This window comes from Ranitomeya variabilis, chromosome 3 (genome assembly GCF_051348905.1).
Source record: "Ranitomeya variabilis isolate aRanVar5 chromosome 3, aRanVar5.hap1, whole genome shotgun sequence".
Classification (NCBI taxonomy): Eukaryota; Metazoa; Chordata; class Amphibia; order Anura; family Dendrobatidae; genus Ranitomeya; species Ranitomeya variabilis.
Window position 1 is genome coordinate 304,021,299 of NC_135234.1, and position 23,587 is coordinate 304,044,885.

Consider the following 23,587-nt stretch of genomic DNA (forward strand, 5'->3'; position numbering starts at 1 on the left):
TCCTCCACTGAACAAAGCTATGCTGCCTGTTTAGTCCTTTTACCAGTTTTGAACTGTATTTAGCCTACTTATATGTGCCTACTAACTGTGTCTGCCTCCCATTACAGTTGTCCTCCACTGAACAAAGCTATGCCGCCTGTTTAGTCTTTTTACCAGTTTTGAACTGCATTTAGCCTACTTATTTGGGCCTACTAACTGTGTCTGCCTCCCATTACAGTTGTCCTCCACTGAACAAAGCTATGCCGCCTGTTTAGTCCTTTTAACAGTTTTGAACTGCATTTAGCCTACTTATTTGGGCCTACTAACTGTGTCTGCCTCCCATTACAATTGTCCTCCACTGAAGAAAGCTACGCCGCCTGTTTAGTCCTTTTACCAGTTTTGAACTGCATTTAGCCTACTTATTTGGGCCTACTAACTGTGTCTGCCTCCCATTACAGTTGTCCTCCACTGAACAAAGCTATGCTGCCTGTTTAGTCCTTTTACCAGTTTTGAACTGTATTTAGACTACTTATTTGTGCCTACTAACTGTGTCTGCCTCCCATTACAGTTGTCCTCCACTGAACAAAGCTATGCCACCTGTTAAATCCATTTACAGTGTTGAACTTCATTTAGCCTACTTATTTGGGCCTACTGTGTCTGCCTCCCTTTACAGTTGTCCTCCACTGAACAAAGCTATGCCGCCTGTTTAGTCCTTTTACCAGTTTTGAACTGCACTTAGCCTACTTATTTGGGCCTACTGTGTCTGCCTCCCTTTACAGTTGTCCTCCACTGAACAAAGCTATGCCGCCTGTTTAGTCCTTTTACCAGTTTTGAACTGCATTTAGCCTACTTATTTGGGCCTACTAACTGTGTCTGCCTCCCATTACAGTTGTCCTCCACTGAACAAAGCTATGCCACCTGTTTAGTCCTTTTATCAGTTTTGAACTGTATTTAGCCTACTTATTTGGGCCTACTAACTGTGTCTGCTTCCCATTATAGTTGTCCTCCACTGAACAAAGCTATGCTGCCTGTTTAGTCCTTTTACCAGTTTTGAACTGCATTTAGCCTACTTATTTGGGCCTACTAACTGTCTGCCTCCCATAATCGTTGTCCTCCACTGAACAAAGCTATGCCTACTGTTTAGTCCTTTTATCAGTTTTGAACTGCATTTAGCCTACTTATTTGGGCCTACTAACTGTGTCTGCCTGCCATTACAGTTGTCCTCCGCTGAACAAAGCTATGCTGCCTGTTTAGTCCTTTTACCAGTTTTGAACTGCATTTAACCTACTTATTTGGGCCTACTAACTGTGTCTGCCTCCCATTACAGTTGTCCTCCTCTGAACAAACCTATGCCTCCAGTTTAGTCCTTATACCAGTTTTGAACTGCATTTAGCCTACTTATTTGGGCCTACTAACTGTGTCTGCCTCCCATTACAGTTGTCCTCCGCTGAACAAAGCTATGCCACCTGTTTAGTCCTTTTACCAGTTTTGAACTGCGTTTAGCCTACTTATTTGGGCCTACTAAGTGTGTCTGCCTCCCATTACAGTCGTCCTCCCCTGAACAAAGCTATGCCGCCTTTTTAGTCCTTTTAACAGTTTTGAACTGCATTTAGCCTACTTATTTGGGCCTACTAACTGTATCTGCCTCCCATTACAGTTGTCCTCCACTGAACAAAGCTATGCCGCCTATTTAGTCCTTTTAACAGTTTTGATCTGCATTTTGCCTACTTATTTGGGCCTACTAACTGTGTCTGCCTCCTATTACAGTTGTCCTCCACTGAACAAAGCAATGCCGCCTGTTTAGTCCTTTTACCAGTTTTCAACTGCATTTAGCCTACTTATTTGGGCCTACTAACTGTGTCTGCCTCCCATTACAGTTGTCCTCCACTGAACAAAGCTATGCCGCCTGTTTAGTCCTTTTACAGTTTTTAACTGCATTTACCCTACTTATTTGGGCCTACAGGGTCTGCCTCCCATTACAGTTGTCCTCCACTGAACAAAGCTATGCCGCCTGTTTAGTCCTTATACCAGTTTTGAACTGCATTTAGCCTACTTATTTGGGCCTACTAACTGTGTCTGCCTCCCATTACAGTTGTCCTCCGCTGAACAAAGCTATGCCACCTGTTTAGTCCTTTTACCAGTTTTGAACTGCATTTAGCCTACTTATTTGGGCCTACTAACTGTGTCTGCCTCCCATTACAGTCGTCCTCCCCTGAACAAAGCTATGCCCCCTGTTTAGTCCTTTTACCAGTTTTGAACTGCATTTAATTACATATTCATTTGTGAATTAACACAAAAGAAAATGAAGTGTAAATGAGAAGAAAGTTTAAAACATGAGTTTTATTGAAACAAATTCTTTAAAATTGTACATATAATATTAACAATAGAAAAAAAGGGGTTAAAAAACCACCAGACTGAAGGAGACAACGGATCTACACTATACCATACAGGGTAAAGAATGTAAACCCAGTTTGGACCTACTAGTAGTGAGAGTATAATACTGGTATAAAGAACAGCGCAGGTGTGTAAAAACAGACTATATTTATCACCAGGCAATTACCATAATCCCCAACCAAAAGGAGATGTCCAGTTAATACAATTGGTAAATAGATATATAGGTGTGGGATAAGTATATATATCTCTCCAGATGTGCAGAAAACTGCTACTAAACCTGAAGCGTATACTCCCAACAGGTATCAATATAACAATATAACAAAGACAAATAAATATGGTATGGGGAAATGGATTACCTGCGGTGCAGAATGGATGGAGTAATCCATTCTGCACCGCAGGTAATCCATTTCCCCATACCATATTTATTTGTCTTTGTTATATTGCTATATTGATACCTGTTGGGAGTATACGCTTCAGGTTTAGTAGCAGTTTTCTGCACATCTGGAGAGATATATATACTTATCCCACACCTATATATCTATTTACCAATTGTATTAACTGGACATCTCCTTTTGGTTGGGGATTATGGTAATTGCCTGGTGATAAATATAGTCTGTTTTTACACACCTGCGCTGTTCTTTATACCAGTATTATACTCTCACTACTAGTAGGTCCAAACTGGGTTTACATTCTTTACCCTGTATGGTATAGTGTAGATCCGTTGTCTCCTTCAGTCTGGTGGTTTTTTAACCCCTTTTTTTCTATTGTTAATATTATATGTACAATTTTAAAGAATTTGTTTCAATAAAACTCATGTTTTAAACTTTCTTCTCATTTACACTTCATTTTCTTTTGTGTTAATTCACAAATGAATATGTAATTAATTGATCTTTTGAAGTGACTTTCAGCCTTAGGAAATAAGGACTATGGGAACATTGAACTGCATTTAGCCTACTTATTTGGGCCTACTAACTGTGTCTGCCTCCCATTACATTTGTCTTCCACTGAACAAAGCTATGCTGCCTGTTTAGTCCTTTTACCAGTTTTGAACTGCATTTAGTCAACTTATTTGGGCCTACTAACTGTGTCTGCCTCCCATTACAGTTGACCTCCACTGAACAAAGCTATGCCGCCTGTTTAGTCCTTTTACCAGTTTTGAACTGCATTTAGCCTACTTATTTGGACCTACTAACTGTGTCTGCCTCCCATTACAATTGTCCTCCACTGAACAAAGCTATGCCGCCTGTTTAGTCCTTTTACCAGTTTTGAACTGCATTTAGCCTACTTATTTGGGCCTACTAACTGTGTCTGCCTCCCATTACAGTTGTCCTCCCCTGAACAAAGCTATGCCACCTGTTTAGTCCTTTTACAAGTTTTGAACTGCATTTAGCCTACTTATTTGGGCCTACTAACTGTGTCTGCCTCCCATTACAGTTGTCCTCCACTGAACAAAGCTTTGCCGCCTGTTTAGTCCTTTTACCAGTTTTGAACTGCATTTAGTCAACTTATTTGGGCCTACTAACTGTGTCTGCCTCCCATTACAGTTGACCTCCACTGAACAAAGCTATGCCGCCTGTTTAGTCCTTTTACCAGTTTTGAACTGCATTTAGCCTACTTATTTGGGCCTACTAACTGTGTCTGCCTCCCATTACAGTTGTCCGCCACTGAACAAAGCTATGCTGCCTGTTTAGTCCTTTTACCAGTTTTGAACTCTATTTAGCCTACTTATTTGTGCCTACTAACTGTGTCTGCCTCCCATTACAGTTGTCCTCCACTGAACAAAGCTATGCCGCCTGTTAAGTTACTTTACAGTGTTGAACTGCATTTAGCCTACTTATTTGTGCCTACTAACTGTGTCTGCCTCCCATTACAATTGTCCTACACTGAACAAAGCTATGATGCCTGTTTAGTCCTTTTACCACTTTTGAACTGCATTTAGCCTACTTATTTGTGCCTACTAACTGTGTCTGCCTCCCATTACAGTTGTCCTCCACTGAACAAAGCTATGCCGCCTGTTTAGTCCTTTTACCAGTTTTGAACTGCATTTAGCCTACTTATTTGGGCCTACTAACTGTGTCTGCCTCCCATTACAGTTGTCCTCCTCTGAACAAAGCTATGCCGCCTGTTAAGTCCATTACAGTGTTGAACTGCATTTAGCCTACTTATTTGGGCCTACTAACTGTGTCTGCCTCCCATTACAATTGTTCTCCACTGAACAAAGCTATGCCGCCTGTTTAGTCCTTTTACCAGCTTTGAACTGCATTTAGCCTACTTATTTGGGCCTACTAACTGTGTCTGCCTCCCATTACAGTTGTCCTCCACTGAAGAGAGCTTTGCCGCCTGTTTAGTCCTTTTACCAGTTTTGAACTGCATTTAGCCTACTTATTTGGGCCTACTAACTGTGTCTGCCTCCCATTACAGTTGTCCTCCACTGAACAAAGCTATGCTGCCTGTTTAGTCCTTTTACCAGTTTTGAACTGTATTTAGCCTACTTATTTGTGCCTACTAACTGTGTCTGCCTCCCATTACAGTTGTCCTCCACTGAACACAGCTATGCCGCCTGTTTAGTCTTTTTACCAGTTTTGAACTGCATTTAGCCTACTTATTTGGGCCTACTAACTGTGTCTGCCTCCCATTACAGTTGTCCTCCACTGAACAAAGCTATGCCGCCTGTTTAGTCCTTTTAACAGTTTTGAAGTGCATTTAGCCTACTTATTTGGGCCTACTAACTGTGTCTGCCTCCCATTACAATTGTCCTCCACTGAAGAAAGCTATGCCGCCTGTTTAGTCCTTTTACCAGTTTTGAACTGCATTTAGCCTACTTATTTGGGCCTACTAACTGTGTCTGCCTCCCATTACAGTTGTCCTCCACTGAACAAAGCTATGCTGCCTGTTTAGTCCTTTTACCAGTTTTGAACTGTATTTAGCCTACTTATTTGGGCCTACTGTGTCTGCCTTCCATTACAGTTGTCCTCCACTGAACAAAGCTATGCCGCCTGTTTAGTCTTTTTACCAGTTTTGAACTGCATTTAGCCTACTTATTTGGGCCTACTAACTGTGTCTGCCTCCCATTACAGTTGTCCTCCACTGAACAAAGCTATGCCGCCTGTTTAGTCCTTTTAACAGTTTTGAACTGCATTTAGCCTACTTATTTGGGCCTACTAACTGTGTCTGCCTCCCATTACAATTGTCCTCCACTGAAGAAAGCTATGCCGCCTGTTTAGTCCTTTTACCAGTTTTGAACTGCATTTAGCCTACTTATTTGGGCCTACTAACTGTGTCTGCTTCCCATTACAGTTGTCCTCCACTGAACAAAGCTATGCTGCCTGTTTAGTCCTTTTACCAGTTTTGAACTGTATTTAGCCTACTTATTTGTGCCTACTAACTGTGTCTGCCTCCCATTACAGTTGTCCTCCACTGAACAAAGCTATGCCACCTGTTAAATCCATTTACAGTGTTGAACTGCATTTAGCCTACTTATTTGGGCCTACTAACTGTGTCTGCCTCCCATTACAATTGTCCTCCACTGAACAAAGCTATGATGCCTGTTTAGTCCTTTTACCAGTTTTGAACTGCATTTAGCCTACTTATTTGGGCCTACTAACTGTATCTGCCTCCCATTACAGTTGTCTTCCACTGAACAAAGCTATGCCGCCTGTTTAGTCCTTTTACCAGTTTTGAACTGCATTTAGCTTACTCATTTGGGCCTACTAACTGTGTCTGCCTCCCATTACAGTTGTCCTCCGCTGAACAAAGCTATGCCACCTGTTTAGTCCTTTTACAGTTTTGAACTGCATTTACCCTACTTATTTGGGCCTACTGCATCTGCCTCCCATTACAGTTGTCCTCCACTGAACAAAGCTATGCCACCTGTTTAGTCCTTTTACCAGTTTTGAACTACATTTAGCCTACTTATTTGGGCCTACTAACTGTGTCTGCCTCCCATTACAGTTGTCCTCCACTGAACAAAGCTATGCTGCCTGTTTAGTCCTTTTACAGGTTTGAACTGCATTTACCCTACTTATTTGGGCCTACTGGGTCTGCCTCCCATTACAGTTGTCCTCCACTGAACAAAGCTATGCCGCCTGTTAAGTCCTTTTACCAGTTTTGAACTGCATTTAGCCTACTTATTTGGGCCTACTAACTGTGTCTGCCTCCTATTATAGTTGTCCTCCACTGAACAAAGCTATGCCGCCTGTTTAGTCCTTTTACCAGTTTTGAACTGCATTTAGTCAACTTATTTGGGCCTACTAACTGTGTCTGCCTCCTATTACAGTTGTCCTCCACTGAATAAAGCAATGCCGCCTGTTTAGTCCTTTTACCAGATTTCAACTGCATTTAGCCTACTTATTTGGGCCTACTAACTGTATCTGCCTCCCATTACAGTTGTCCTCCACTGAACAAAGCTATGCCGCCTATTTAGTCCTTTTAACAGTTTTGATCTGCATTTTGCCTACTTATTTGGGCCTACTAACTGTGTCTGCCTCCTATTACAGTTGTCCTCCACTGAACAAAGCAATGCCGCCTGTTTAGTCCTTTTACCAGTTTTCAACTGCATTTAGCCTACTTATTTGGGCCTACTAACTGTGTCTGCCTCCCATTACAGTTGTCCTCCACTGAACAAAGCTATGCCGCCTGTTTAGTCCTTTTACAGTTTTTAACTGCATTTACCCTACTTATTTGGGCCTACAGGGTCTGCCTCCCATTACAGTTGTCCTCCACTGAACAAAGCTATGCCGCCTGTTTAGTCCTTATACCAGTTTTGAACTGCATTTAGCCTACTTATTTGGGCCTACTAACTGTGTCTGCCTCCCATTACAGTTGTCCTCCGCTGAACAAAGCTATGCCACCTGTTTAGTCCTTTTACCAGTTTTGAACTGCATTTAGCCTACTTATTTGGGCCTACTAACTGTGTCTGCCTCCCATTACAGTCGTCCTCCCCTGAACAAAGCTATGCCCCCTGTTTAGTCCTTTTAACAGTTTTGAACTGCATTTAGCCTACTTATTTGGGCCTACTAACTGTATCTGCCTCCCATTACAGTTGTCCTCCACTGAACAAAGCTATGCCGCCTGTTTAGTCCTTTTACCAGTTTTGAACTGCATTTAATTACATATTCATTTGTGAATTAACACAAAAGAAAATGAAGTGTAAATGAGAAGAAAGTTTAAAACATGAGTTTTATTGAAACAAATTCTTTAAAATTGTACATATAATATTAACAATAGAAAAAAAGGGGTTAAAAAACCACCAGACTGAAGGAGACAACGGATCTACACTATACCATACAGGGTAAAGAATGTAAACCCAGTTTGGACCTACTAGTAGTGAGAGTATAATACTGGTATAAAGAACAGCGCAGGTGTGTAAAAACAGACTATATTTATCACCAGGCAATTACCATAATCCCCAACCAAAAGGAGATGTCCAGTTAATACAATTGGTAAATAGATATATAGGTGTGGGATAAGTATATATATCTCTCCAGATGTGCAGAAAACTGCTACTAAACCTGAAGCGTATACTCCCAACAGGTATCAATATAACAATATAACAAAGACAAATAAATATGGTATGGGGAAATGGATTACCTGCGGTGCAGAATGGATGGAGTAATCCATTCTGCACCGCAGGTAATCCATTTCCCCATACCATATTTATTTGTCTTTGTTATATTGTTATATTGATACCTGTTGGGAGTATACGCTTCAGGTTTAGTAGCAGTTTTCTGCACATCTGGAGAGATATATATACTTATCCCACACCTATATATCTATTTACCAATTGTATTAACTGGACATCTCCTTTTGGTTGGGGATTATGGTAATTGCCTGGTGATAAATATAGTCTGTTTTTACACACCTGCGCTGTTCTTTATACCAGTATTATACTCTCACTACTAGTAGGTCCAAACTGGGTTTACATTCTTTACCCTGTATGGTATAGTGTAGATCCGTTGTCTCCTTCAGTCTGGTGGTTTTTTAACCACTTTTTTTCTATTGTTAATATTATATGTACAATTTTAAAGAATTTGTTTCAATAAAACTCATGTTTTAAACTTTCTTCTCATTTACACTTCATTTTCTTTTGTGTTAATTCACAAATGAATATGAAATTAATTGATCTTTTGAAGTGACTTTCAGCCTTAGGAAATAAGGACTATGGGAACATTGAACTGCATTTAGCCTACTTATTTGGGCCTACTAACTGTGTCTGCCTCCCATTACATTTGTCCTCCACTGAACAAAGCTATGCTGCCTGTTTAGTCCTTTTACCAGTTTTGAACTGCATTTAGTCAACTTATTTGGGCCTACTAACTGTGTCTGCCTCCCATTACAGTTGACCTCCACTGAACAAAGCTATGCCGCCTGTTTAGTCCTTTTACCAGTTTTGAACTGCATTTAGCCTACTTATTTGGACCTACTAACTGTGTCTGCCTCCCATTACAATTGTCCTCCACTGAACAAAGCTATGCCGCCTGTTTAGTCCTTTTACCAGTTTTGAACTGCATTTAGCCTACTTATTTGGGCCTACTAACTGTGTCTGCCTCCCATTACAGTTGTCCTCCCCTGAACAAAGCTATGCCACCTGTTTAGTCCTTTTACAAGTTTTGAACTGCATTCAGCCTACTTATTTGGGCCTACTAACTGTGTCTGCCTCCCATTACAGTTGTCCTCCACTGAACAAAGCTATGCCGCCTGTTTAGTCCTTTTACCACTTTTGAACTGCATTTAGCCTACTTATTTGTGCCTACTAACTGTGTCTGCCTCCCATTACAGTTGTCCTCCACTGAACAAAGCTATGCCGCCTGTTTAGTCCTTTTACCAGTTTTGAACTGCATTTAGCCTACTTATTTGGGCCTACTAACTGTGTCTGCCTCCCATTACAGTTGTCCTCCTCTGAACAAAGCTATGCCGCCTGTTAAGTCCATTACAGTGTTGAACTGCATTTAGCCTACTTATTTGGGCCTACTAACTGTGTCTGCCTCCCATTACAATTGTTCTCCACTGAACAAAGCTATGCCGCCTGTTTAGTCCTTTTACCAGCTTTGAACTGCATTTAGCCTACTTATTTGGGCCTACTAACTGTGTCTGCCTCCCATTACAGTTGTCCTCCACTGAAGAGAGCTTTGCCGCCTGTTTAGTCCTTTTACCAGTTTTGAACTGCATTTAGCCTACTTATTTGGGCCTACTAACTGTGTCTGCCTCCCATTACAGTTGTCCTCCACTGAACAAAGCTATGCTGCCTGTTTAGTCCTTTTACCAGTTTTGAACTGTATTTAGCCTACTTATTTGTGCCTACTAACTGTGTCTGCCTCCCATTACAGTTGTCCTCCACTGAACACAGCTATGCCGCCTGTTTAGTCTTTTTACCAGTTTTGAACTGCATTTAGCCTACTTATTTGGGCCTACTAACTGTGTCTGCCTCCCATTACAGTTGTCCTCCACTGAACAAAGCTATGCCGCCTGTTTAGTCCTTTTAACAGTTTTGAAGTGCATTTAGCCTACTTATTTGGGCCTACTAACTGTGTCTGCCTCCCATTACAATTGTCCTCCACTGAAGAAAGCTATGCCGCCTGTTTAGTCCTTTTACCAGTTTTGAACTGCATTTAGCCTACTTATTTGGGCCTACTAACTGTGTCTGCCTCCCATTACAGTTGTCCTCCACTGAACAAAGCTATGCTGCCTGTTTAGTCCTTTTACCAGTTTTGAACTGTATTTAGCCTACTTATTTGGGCCTACTGTGTCTGCCTTCCATTACAGTTGTCCTGCACTGAACAAAGCTATGCCGCCTGTTTAGTCTTTTTACCAGTTTTGAACTGCATTTAGCCTACTTATTTGGGCCTACTAACTGTGTCTGCCTCCCATTACAGTTGTCCTCCACTGAACAAAGCTATGCCGCCTGTTTAGTCCTTTTAACAGTTTTGAACTGCATTTAGCCTACTTATTTGGGCCTACTAACTGTGTCTGCCTCCCATTACAATTGTCCTCCACTGAAGAAAGCTATGCCGCCTGTTTAGTCCTTTTACCAGTTTTGAACTGCATTTAGCCTACTTATTTGGGCCTACTAACTGTGTCTGCTTCCCATTACAGTTGTCCTCCACTGAACAAAGCTATGCTGCCTGTTTAGTCCTTTTACCAGTTTTGAACTGTATTTAGCCTACTTATTTGTGCCTACTAACTGTGTCTGCCTCCCATTACAGTTGTCCTCCACTGAACAAAGCTATGCCACCTGTTAAATCCATTTACAGTGTTGAACTGCATTTAGCCTACTTATTTGGGCCTACTAACTGTGTCTGCCTCCCATTACAATTGTCCTCCACTGAACAAAGCTATGATGCCTGTTTAGTCCTTTTACCAGTTTTGAACTGCATTTAGCCTACTTATTTGGGCCTACTAACTGTATCTGCCTCCCATTACAGTTGTCTTCCACTGAACAAAGCTATGCCGCCTGTTTAGTCCTTTTACCAGTTTTGAACTGCATTTAGCTTACTCATTTGGGCCTACTAACTGTGTCTGCCTCCCATTACAGTTGTCCTCCACTGAACAAAGCTATGCCACCTGTTTAGTCCTTTTACAGTTTTGAACTGCATTTACCCTACTTATTTGGGCCTACTGCATCTGCCTCCCATTACAGTTGTCCTCCACTGAACAAAGCTATGCCACCTGTTTAGTCCTTTTACCAGTTTTGAACTACATTTAGCCTACTTATTTGGGCCTACTAACTGTGTCTGCCTCCCATTACAGTTGTCCTCCACTGAACAAAGCTATGCTGCCTGTTTAGTCCTTTTACAGGTTTGAACTGCATTTACCCTACTTATTTGGGCCTACTGGGTCTGCCTCCCATTACAGTTGTCCTCCACTGAACAAAGCTATGCCGCCTGTTAAGTCCTTTTACCAGTTTTGAACTGCATTTAGCCTACTTATTTGGGCCTACTAACTGTGTCTGCCTCCTATTATAGTTGTCCTCCACTGAACAAAGCTATGCCGCCTGTTTAGTCCTTTTACCAGTTTTGAACTGCATTTAGTCAACTTATTTGGGCCTACTAACTGTGTCTGCCTCCCATTACAGTTGTCCTCCACTGAACAAAGCTATGCTGCCTGTTTAGTCCTTTTACCAGTTTTGAACTGTATTTAGCCTACTTATTTGTGCCTACTAACTGTGTCTGCCTCCCATTACAGTTGTCCTCCACTGAACAAAGCTATGCCGCCTGTTTAGTCTTTTTACCAGTTTTGAACTGCATTTAGCCTACTTATTTGGGCCTACTAACTGTGTCTGCCTCCTATTATAGTTGTCCTCCACTGAACAAAGCTATGCCTACTGTTTAGTCCTTTTATCAGTTTTGAACTGCATTTAGCCTACTTATTTGGGCCTACTAACTGTGTCTGCCTCCCATTACAGTTGTCCTCCGCTGAACAAAGCTATACTGCCTGTTTAGTCCTTTTACCAGTTTTGAACTGCATTTAACCTACTTATTTGGGCCTACTAACTGTGTCTGCCTCCCATTACAGTTGTCCTCCACTGAACAAAGCTATGCCGCCAGTTTAGTCCTTATACCAGTTTTGAACTGCATTTAGCCTACTTATTTGGGCCTACTAACTGTGTCTGCCTCCTATTTCAGTTGTCCTCCGCTGAACAAAGCTATGCCGCCTGTTTAGTCCTTTTATCAGTTTTGAACTGCATTTAGCCTACTCATTTGGGCCTACTAACTGTGTCTGCCTCCCATTACAGTTGTCCGCCACTGAACAAAGCTATGCTGCCTGTTTAGTCCTTTTACCAGTTTTGAACTGCATTTAGCCTACTTATTTGGGCCTACTAACTGTGTCTGCCTCCCATTACAGTTGTCCTCCACTGAACAAAGCTATGCCGCCTGTTAAGTCCATTTACAGTGTTGAACTGCATTTAGCCTACTTATTTGGGCCTACTAACTGTGTCTGCCTCCCATTACAGTTGACCTCCACTGAACAAAGCTATGCCGCCTGTTTAGTCCTTTTACCAGTTTTGAACTGCATTTAGCCTACTCATTTGGGCCTACTAACTGTGTCTGCCTCCCATTACAGTTGTCCGCCACTGAACAAAGCTATGCTGCCTGTTTAGTCCTTTTACCAGTTTTGAACTGCATTTAGCCTACTTATTTGGGCCTACTAACTGTGTCTGCCTCCCATTACAGTTGTCCTCCACTGAACAAAGCTATGCCGCCTGTTAAGTCCATTTACAGTGTTGAACTGCATTTAGCCTACTTATTTGGGCCTACTAACTGTGTCTGCCTCCCATTACAATTGTCCTCCACTGAACAAAGCTATGATGCCTGTTTAGTCCTTTTACCACTTTTGAACTGCATTTAGCCTACTTATTTGGGCCTACTAACTGTGTCTGCCTCCCATTACAGTTGTCCTCCACTGAACAAAGCTATGCCGCCTGTTTAGTCCATTTACCAGCTTTGAACTGCATTTAGCCTACTTATTTGAGCCTACTAACTGTGTCTGCCTCCCATTACAGTTGTCCTCCACTGAAGAAAGCTATGCCGCCTGTTTAGTCCTTTTACCAGTTTTGATCTGCATTTAGCCTACTTATTTGGGCCTATTAACTGTGTCTGCCTCCTATTACAGTTGTCCTCCACTGAACAAAGCAATGCCACCTGTTTAGTCCTTTTACCAGTTTTCAACTGCATTTAGCCTACTTATTTGGGCCTACTAACTGTGTCTGCCTCCCATTACAGTTGTCCTCCACTGAACAAAGCTATGCCGCCTGTTTAGTCCTTTTACAGTTTTGAACTGCATTTACCCTACTTATTTGGGCCTACAGGGTCTGCCTCCCATTACAGTTGTCCTCCACTGAACAAAGCTATGCCGCCTGTTTAGTCCTTATACCAGTTTTGAACTGCATTTAGCCTACTTATTTGGGCCTACTAACTGTGTCTGCCTCCCATTACAGTTGTCCTCCGCTGAACAAAGCTATGCCACCTGTTTAGTCCTTTTACCAGTTTTGAACTGCATTTAGCCTACTTATTTGGGCCTACTAACTGTGTCTGCCTCCCATTACAGTCGTCCTCCCCTGAACAAAGCTATGCCCCCTGTTTAGTCCTTTTAACAGTTTTGAACTGCATTTAGCCTACTTATTTGGGCCTACTAACTGTATCTGCCTCCCATTACAGTTGTCCTCCAATGAACAAAGCTATGCCGCCTGTTTAGTCCTTTTACCAGTTTTGAACTGCATTTAGCCTACCTATTTGGGCCTACTAACTGTGTCTGCCTCCCATTACAGTTGTCCTCCACTGAACAAAGCTATGCTGCCTGTTTAGTCCTTTTACGAGTTTTGAACTGCATTTAGTCAACTTATTTGGGCCTACTAACTGTGTCTGCCTCCCATTACAGTTGACCTCCACTGAACAAAGCTATGCCGCCTGTTTAGTCCTTTTACCAGTTTTGAACTGCATTTAGCCTACTTATTTGGGCCTACTAACTGTGTCTGCCTCCCATTACAATTGTCCTCCACTGAACAAAGCTATGCCGCCTGTTTAGTCCTTTTACCAGTTTTGAACTGCATTTAGCCTACTTATTTGGGCCTACTAACTGTGTCTGCCTCCCCTTACAGTTGTCCTCCCCTGAACAAAGCTATGCCGCCTTTTTAGTCCTTTTACAAGTTTTGAACTGCATTTAGCCTACTTATTTGGGCCTACTAACTGTGTCTGCCTCCCATTACAGTTGTCCTCCACTGAACAAAGCTATGCTGCCTGTTTAGTCCTTTTACCAGTTTTGAACTGCATTTAGTCAACTTATTTGGGCCTACTAACTGTGTCTGCCTCCCATTACAGTTGACCTCCACTGAACAAAGCTATGCCGCCTGTTTAGTCCTTTTACCAGTTTTGAACTGCATTTAGCCTACTCATTTGGGCCTACTAACTGTGTCTGCCTCCCATTACAGTTGTCCGCCACTGAACAAAGCTATGCTGCCTGTTTAGTCCTTTTACCAGTTTTGAACTGCATTTAGCCTACTTATTTGGGCCTACTAACTGTGTCTGCCTCCCATTACAGTTGTCCTCCACTGAACAAAGCTATGCCGCCTGTTAAGTCCATTTACAGTGTTGAACTGCATTTAGCCTACTTATTTGGGCCTATTAACTGTGTCTGCCTCCCATTACAATTGTCCTCCACTGAACAAAGCTATGATGCCTGTTTAGTCCTTTTACCACTTTTGAACTGCATTTAGCCTGCTTATTTGGGCCTACTAACTGTGTCTGCCTCCCATTACAGTTGTCCTCCACTGAACAAAGCTATGCCGCCTGTTTAGTCCATTTACCAGCTTTGAACTGCATTTAGCCTACTTATTTGAGCCTACTAACTGTGTCTGCCTCCCATTACAGTTGTCCTCCACTGAAGAAAGCTATGCCGCCTATTTAGTCCTTTTACCAGTTTTGAACTGCATTTAGCCTACTTATTTGGGCCTACTAACTGTGTCTGCCTCCCATTACAGTTGTCCTCCACTGAACAAAGCTATGCTGCCTGTTTAGTCCTTTTACCAGTTTTGAACTGTATTTAGCCTACTTATATGTGCCTACTAACTGTGTCTGCCTCCCATTACAGTTGTCCTCCACTGAACAAAGCTATGCCGCCTTTTTAGTCCTTTTACAAGTTTTGAACTGCATTTAGCCTACTTATTTGGGCCTACTAACTGTGTCTGCCTCCCATTACAGTTGTCCTCCACTGAACAAAGCTATGCTGCCTGTTTAGTCCTTTTACCAGTTTTGAACTGTATTTAGCCTACTTATTTGTGCCTACTAACTGTGTCTGCCTCCCATTACAGTTGTCCTCCACTGAACACAGCTATGCCGCCTGTTTAGTCTTTTTACCAGTTTTGAACTGCATTTAGCCTACTTATTTGGGCCTACTAACTGTGTCTGCCTCCCATTACAGTTGTCCTCCACTGAACAAAGCTATGCCGCCTGTTTAGTCCTTTTAACAGTTTTGAAGTGCATTTAGCCTACTTATTTGGGCCTACTAACTGTGTCTGCCTCCCATTACAATTGTCCTCCACTGAAGAAAGCTATGCCGCCTGTTTAGTCCTTATACCAGTTTTGAACTGCATTTAGCCTACTTATTTGGGCCTACTAACTGTGTCTGCCTCCCATTACAGTTGTCCTCCACTGAACAAAGCTATGCTGCCTGTTTAGTCCTTTTACCAGTTTTGAACTGTATTTAGCCTACTTATTTGGGCCTACTGTGTCTGTCTTCCATTACAGTTGTCCTCCACTGAACAAAGCTATGCCGCCTGTTTAGTCTTTTTACCAGTTTTGAACTGCATTTAGCCTACTTATTTGGGCCTACTAACTGTGTCTGCCTCCCATTACAGTTGTCCTCCACTGAACAAAGCTATGCCGCCTGTTTAGTCCTTTTAACAGTTTTGAACTGCATTTAGCCTACTTATTTGGGCCTACTAACTGTGTCTGCCTCCCATTACAATTGTCCTCCACTGAAGAAAGCTATGCCGCCTGTTTAGTCCTTTTACCAGTTTTGAACTGCATTTAGCCTACTTATTTGGGCCTACTAACTGTGTCTGCTTCCCATTACAGTTGTCCTCCACTGAACAAAGCTATGCTGCCTGTTTAGTCCTTTTACCAGTTTTGAACTGTATTTAGCCTACTTATTTGTGCCTACTAACTGTGTCTGCCTCCCATTACAGTTGTCCTCCACTGAACAAAGCTATGCCACCTGTTAAATCCATTTACAGTGTTGAACTGCATTTAGCCTACTTATTTGGGCCTACTAACTGTGTCTGCCTCCCATTACAATTGTCCTCCACTGAACAAAGCTATGATGCCTGTTTAGTCCTTTTACCAGTTTTGAACTGCATTTAGCCTACTTATTTGGGCCTACTAACTGTATCTGCCTCCCATTACAGTTGTCTTCCACTGAACAAAGCTATGCCGCCTGTTTAGTCCTTTTACCAGTTTTGAACTGCATTTAGCTTACTCATTTGGGCCTACTAACTGTGTCTGCCTCCCATTACAGTTGTCCTCCACTGAACAAAGCTATGCCACCTGTTTAGTCCTTTTACAGTTTTGAACTGCATTTACCCTACTTATTTGGGCCTACTGCATCTGCCTCCCATTACAGTTGTCCTCCACTGAACAAAGCTATGCCACCTGTTTAGTCCTTTTACCAGTTTTGAACTACATTTAGCCTACTTATTTGGGCCTACTAACTGTGTCTGCCTCCCATTACAGTTGTCCTCCACTGAACAAAGCTATGCTGCCTGTTTAGTCCTTTTACAGGTTTGAACTGCATTTACCCTACTTATTTGGGCCTACTGGGTCTGCCTCCCATTACAGTTGTCCTCCACTGAACAAAGCTATGCCGCCTGTTAAGTCCTTTTACCAGTTTTGAACTGCATTTAGCCTACTTATTTGGGCCTACTAACTGTGTCTGCCTCCTATTATAGTTGTCCTCCACTGAACAAAGCTATGCCGCCTGTTTAGTCCTTTTACCAGTTTTGAACTGCATTTAGTCAACTTATTTGGGCCTACTAACTGTGTCTGCCTCCCATTACAGTTGTCCTCCACTGAACAAAGCTATGCTGCCTGTTTAGTCCTTTTACCAGTTTTGAACTGTATTTAGCCTACTTATTTGTGCCTACTAACTGTGTCTGCCTCCCATTACAGTTGTCCTCCACTGAACAAAGCTATGCCGCCTGTTTAGTCTTTTTACCAGTTTTGAACTGCATTTAGCCTACTTATTTGGGCCTACTAACTGTGTCTGCCTCCTATTATAGTTGTCCTCCACTGAACAAAGCTATGCCTACTGTTTAGTCCTTTTATCAGTTTTGAACTGCATTTAGCCTACTTATTTGGGCCTACTAACTGTGTCTGCCTCCCATTACAGTTGTCCTCCGCTGAACAAAGCTATACTGCCTGTTTAGTCCTTTTACGAGTTTTGAACTGCATTTAGTCAACTTATTTGGGCCTACTAACTGTGTCTGCCTCCCATTACAGTTGACCTCCACTGAACAAAGCTATGCCGCCTGTTTAGTCCTTTTACCAGTTTTGAACTGCATTTAGCCTACTTATTTGGGCCTACTAACTGTGTCTGCCTCCCATTACAATTGTCCTCCACTGAACAAAGCTATGCCGCCTGTTTAGTCCTTTTACCAGTTTTGAACTGCATTTAGCCTACTTATTTGGGCCTACTAACTGTGTCTGCCTCCCCTTACAGTTGTCATCCCCTGAACAAAGCTATGCCGCCTATTTAGTCCTTTTACAAGTTTTGAACTGCATTTAGCCTACTTATTTGGGCCTACTAACTGTGTCTGCCTCCCATTACAGTTGTCCTCCACTGAACAAAGCTATGCTGCCTGTTTAGTCCTTTTACCAGTTTTGAACTGCATTTAGTCAACTTATTTGGGCCTACTAACTGTGTCTGCCTCCCATTACAGTTGACCTCCACTGAACAAAGCTATGCCGCCTGTTTAGTCCTTTTACCAGTTTTGAACTGCATTTAGCCTACTCATTTGGGCCTACTAACTGTGTCTGCCTCCCATTACAGTTGTCCGCCACTGAACAAAGCTATGCTGCCTGTTTAGTCCTTTTACCAGTTTTGAACTGCATTTAGCCTACTTATTTGGGCCTACTAACTGTGTCTGCCTCCCATTACAGTTGTCCTCCACTGAACAAAGCTATGCCGCCTGTTAAGTCCATTTACAGTGTTGAACTGCATTTAGCCTACTTATTTGGGCCTATTAACTGTGTCTGCCTCCCATTACAATTGTCCTCCACTGAACAAAGCTATGATGCCTGTTTAGTCCTTTTACCAGTTTTGAACTGTATTTAGCCTACTTATATGTGCCTACTAACTGTGTCTGCCTCCCATTACAGTTGTCCTCCACTGAACAAAGCTATGCCTCCTTTTTAGTCCTTTTACAAGTTTTGAACTGCATTTAGCCTACTTATTTGGGCCTACTAACTGTCTCTGCCTCCCATTACAGTTGTCCTCCACTGAACAAAGCTATGCTGCCTGTTTAGTCCTTTTACCAGTTTTGAACTGTATTTAGCCTACTTATTTGTGCCTACTAACTGTGTCTGCCTCCCATTACAGTTGTCCTCCACTGAACACAGCTATGCCGCCTGTTTAGTCTTTTTACCAGTTTTGAACTGCATTTAGCCTACTTATTTGGGCCTACTAACTGTGTCTGCCTCCCATTACAGTTGTCCTCCACTGAACAAAGCTATGCCGCCTGTTTAGTCCTTTTAACAGTTTTGAAGTGCATTTAGCCTACTTATTTGGGCCTACTAACTGTGTCTGCCTCCCATTACAATTGTCCTCCACTGAAGAAAGCTATGCCGCCTGTTTAGTCCTTTTACCAGTTTTGAACTGCATTTAGCCTACTTATTTGGGCCTACTAACTGTGTCTGCCTCCCATTACAGTTGTCCTCCACTGAACAAAGCTATGCTGCCTGTTTAGTCCTTTTACCAGTTTTGAACTGTATTTAGCCTACTTATTTGGGCCTACTGTGTCTGCCTTCCATTACAGTTGTCCTCCACTGAACAAAGCTATGCCGCCTGTTTAGTCTTTTTACCAGTTTTGAACTGCATTTAGCCTACTTATTTGGGCCTACTAACTGTGTCTGCCTCCCATTACAGTTGTCCTCCACTGAACAAAGCTATGCCGCCTGTTTAGTCCTTTTAACAGTTTTGAACTGCATTTAGCCTACTTATTTGGGCCTACTAACTGTGTCTGCCTCCCATTACAATTGTCCTCCACTGAAGAAAGCTATGCCGCCTGTTTAGTCCTTTTACCAGTTTTGAACTGTATTTAGCCTACTTATTTGTGCCTACTAACTGTGTCTGCCTCCCATTACAGTTGTCCTCCACTGAACAAAGCTATGCCACCTGTTAAATCCATTTACAGTGTTGAACTGCATTTAGCCTACTTATTTGGGCCTACTAACTGTGTCTGCCTCCCATTACAATTGTCCTCCACTGAACAAAGCTATGATGCCTGTTTAGTCCTTTTACCAGTTTTGAACTGCATTTAGCCTACTTATTTGGGCCTACTAACTGTATCTGCCTCCCATTACAGTTGTCTTCCACTGAACAAAGCTATGCCGCCTGTTTAGTCCTTTTACCAGTTTTGAACTGCATTTAGCTTACTCATTTGGGCCTACTAACTGTGTCTGCCTCCCATTACAGTTGTCCTCCACTGAACAAAGCTATGCCACCTGTTTAGTCCTTTTACAGTTTTGAACTGCATTTACCCTACTTATTTGGGCCTACTGCATCTGCCTCCCATTACAGTTGTCCTCCACTGAACAAAGCTATGCCACCTGTTTAGTCCTTTTACCAGTTTTGAACTACATTTAGCCTACTTATTTGGGCCTACTAACTGTGTCTGCCTCCCATTACAGTTGTCCTCCACTGAACAAAGCTATGCTGCCTGTTTAGTCCTTTTACAGGTTTGAACTGCATTTACCCTACTTATTTGGGCCTACTGGGTCTGCCTCCCATTACAGTTGTCCTCCACTGAACAAAGCTATGCCGCCTGTTAAGTCCTTTTACCAGTTTTGAACTGCATTTAGCCTACTTATTTGGGCCTACTAACTGTGTCTGCCTCCTATTATAGTTGTCCTCCACTGAACAAAGCTATGCCGCCTGTTTAGTCCTTTTACCAGTTTTGAACTGCATTTAGTCAACTTATTTGGGCCTACTAACTGTGTCTGCCTCCCATTACAGTTGTCCTCCACTGAACAAAGCTATGCTGCCTGTTTAGTCCTTTTACCAGTTTTGAACTGTATTTAGCCTACTTATTTGTGCCTACTAACTGTGTCTGCCTCCCATTACAGTTGTCCTCCACTGAACAAAGCTATGCCGCCTGTTTAGTCTTTTTACCAGTTTTGAACTGCATTTAGCCTACTTATTTGGGCCTACTAACTGTGTCTGCCTCCTATTATAGTTGTCCTCCACTGAACAAAGCTATGCCTACTGTTTAGTCCTTTTATCAGTTTTGAACTGCATTTAGCCTACTTATTTGGGCCTACTAACTGTGTCTGCCTCCCATTACAGTTGTCCTCCGCTGAACAAAGCTATACTGCCTGTTTAGTCCTTTTACCAGTTTTGAACTGCATTTAACCTACTTATTTGGGCCTACTAACTGTGTCTGCCTCCCATTACAGTTGTCCTCCACTGAACAAAGCTATGCCGCCAGTTTAGTCCTTATACCAGTTTTGAACTGCATTTAGCCTACTTATTTGGGCCTACTAACTGTGTCTGCCTCCTATTTCAGTTGTCCTCCGCTGAACAAAGCTATGCCGCCTGTTTAGTCCTTTTATCAGTTTTGAACTGCATTTAGCCTACTCATTTGGGCCTACTAACTGTGTCTGCCTCCCATTACAGTTGTCCGCCACTGAACAAAGCTATGCTGCCTGTTTAGTCCTTTTACCAGTTTTGAACTGCATTTAGCCTACTTATTTGGGCCTACTAACTGTGTCTGCCTCCCATTACAGTTGTCCTCCACTGAACAAAGCTATGCCGCCTGTTAAGTCCATTTACAGTGTTGAACTGCATTTAGCCTACTTATTTGGGCCTGCTAACTGTGTCTGCCTCCCATTACAGTTGACCTCCACTGAACAAAGCTATGCCGCCTGTTTAGTCCTTTTACCAGTTTTGAACTGCATTTAGCCTACTCATTTGGGCCTACTAACTGTGTCTGCCTCCCATTACAGTTGTCCGCCACTGAACAAAGCTATGCTGCCTGTTTAGTCCTTTTACCAGTTTTGAACTGCATTTAGCCTACTTATTTGGGCCTACTAACTGTGTCTGCCTCCCATTACAGTTGTCCTCCACTGAACAAAGCTATGCCGCCTGTTAAGTCCATTTACAGTGTTGAACTGCATTTAGCCTACTTATTTGGGCCTACTAACTGTGTCTGCCTCCCATTACAATTGTCCTCCACTGAACAAAGCTATGATGCCTGTTTAGTCCTTTTACCACTTTTGAACTGCATTTAGCCTACTTATTTGGGCCTACTAACTGTGTCTGCCTCCCATTACAGTTGTCCTCCACTGAACAAAGCTATGCCGCCTGTTTAGTCCATTTACCAGCTTTGAACTGCATTTAGCCTACTTATTTGAGCCTACTAACTGTGTCTGCCTCCCATTACAGTTGTCCTCCACTGAAGAAAGCTATGCCGCCTGTTTAGTCCTTTTACCAGTTTTGATCTGCATTTAGCCTACTTATTTGGGCCTATTAACTGTGTCTGCCTCCTATTACAGTTGTCCTCCACTGAACAAAGCAATGCCGCCTGTTTAGTCCTTTTACCAGTTTTCAACTGCATTTAGCCTACTTATTTGGGCCTACTAACTGTGTCTGCCTCCCATTACAGTTGTCCTCCACTGAACAAAGCTATGCTGCCTGTTTAGTCCTTTTACGAGTTTTGAACTGCATTTAGTCAACTTATTTGGGCCTACTAACTGTGTCTGCCTCCCATTACAGTTGACCTCCACTGAACAAAGCTATGCCGCCTGTTTAGTCCTTTTACCAGTTTTGAACTGCATTTAGCCTACTTATTTGGGCCTACTAACTGTGTCTGCCTCCCATTACAATTGTCCTCCACTGAACAAAGCTATGCCGCCTGTTTAGTCCTTTTACCAGTTTTGAACTGCATTTAGCCTACTTATTTGGGCCTACTAACTGTGTCTGCCTCCCCTTACAGTTGTCCTCCCCTGAACAAAGCTATGCCGCCTTTTTAGTCCTTTTACAAGTTTTGAACTGCATTTAGCCTACTTATTTGGGCCTACTAACTGTGTCTGCCTCCCATTACAGTTGTCCTCCACTGAACAAAGCTATGCTGCCTGTTTAGTCCTTTTACAAGTTTTGAACTGCATTTAGTCAACTTATTTGGGCCTACTAACTGTGTCTGCCTCCCATTACAGTTGACCTCCACTGAACAAAGCTATGCCGCCTGTTTAGTCCTTTTACCAGTTTTGAACTGCATTTAGCCTACTCATTTGGGCCTACTAACTGTGTCTGCCTCCCATTACAGTTGTCCGCCACTGAACAAAGCTATGCTGCCTGTTTAGTCCTTTTACCAGTTTTGAACTGCATTTAGCCTACTTATTTGGGCCTACTAACTGTGTCTGCCTCCCATTACAGTTGTCCTCCACTGAACAAAGCTATGCCGCCTGTTAAGTCCATTTACAGTGTTGAACTGCATTTAGCCTACTTATTTGGGCCTATTAACTGTGTCTGCCTCCCATTACAATTGTCCTCCACTGAACAAAGCTATGATGCCTGTTTAGTCCTTTTACCACTTTTGAACTGCATTTAGCCTGCTTATTTGGGCCTACTAACTGTGTCTGCCTCCCATTACAGTTGTCCTCCACTGAACAAAGCTATGCCGCCTGTTTAGTCCATTTACCAGCTTTGAACTGCATTTAGCCTACTTATTTGAGCCTACTAACTGTGTCTGCCTCCCATTACAGTTGTCCTCCACTGAAGAAAGCTATGCCGCCTATTTAGTCCTTTTACCAGTTTTGAACTGCATTTAGCCTACTTATTTGGGCCTACTAACTGTGTCTGCCTCCCATTACAGTTGTCCTCCACTGAACAAAGCTATGCTGCCTGTTTAGTCCTTTTACCAGTTTTGAACTGTATTTAGCCTACTTATATGTGCCTACTAACTGTGTCTGCCTCCCATTACAGTTGTCCTCCACTGAACAAAGCTATGCCGCCTTTTTAGTCCTTTTACAAGTTTTGAACTGCATTTAGCCTACTTATTTGGGCCTACTAACTGTGTCTGCCTCCCATTATAGTTGTCCTCCACTGAACAAAGCTATGCTGCCTGTTTAGTCCTTTTACCAGTTTTGAACTGTATTTAGCCTACTTATTTGTGCCTACTAACTGTGTCTGCCTCCCATTACAGTTGTCCTCCACTGAACACAGCTATGCCGCCTGTTTAGTCTTTTTACCAGTTTTGAACTGCATTTAGCCTACTTATTTGGGCCTACTAACTGTGTCTGCCTCCCATTACAGTTGTCCTCCACTGAACAAAGCTATGCCGCCTGTTTAGTCCTTTTAACAGTTTTGAAGTGCATTTAGCCTACTTATTTGGGCCTACTAACTGTGTCTGCCTCCCATTACAATTGTCCTCCACTGAAGAAAGCTATGCCGCCTGTTTAGTCCTTATACCAGTTTTGAACTGCATTTAGCCTACTTATTTGGGCCTACT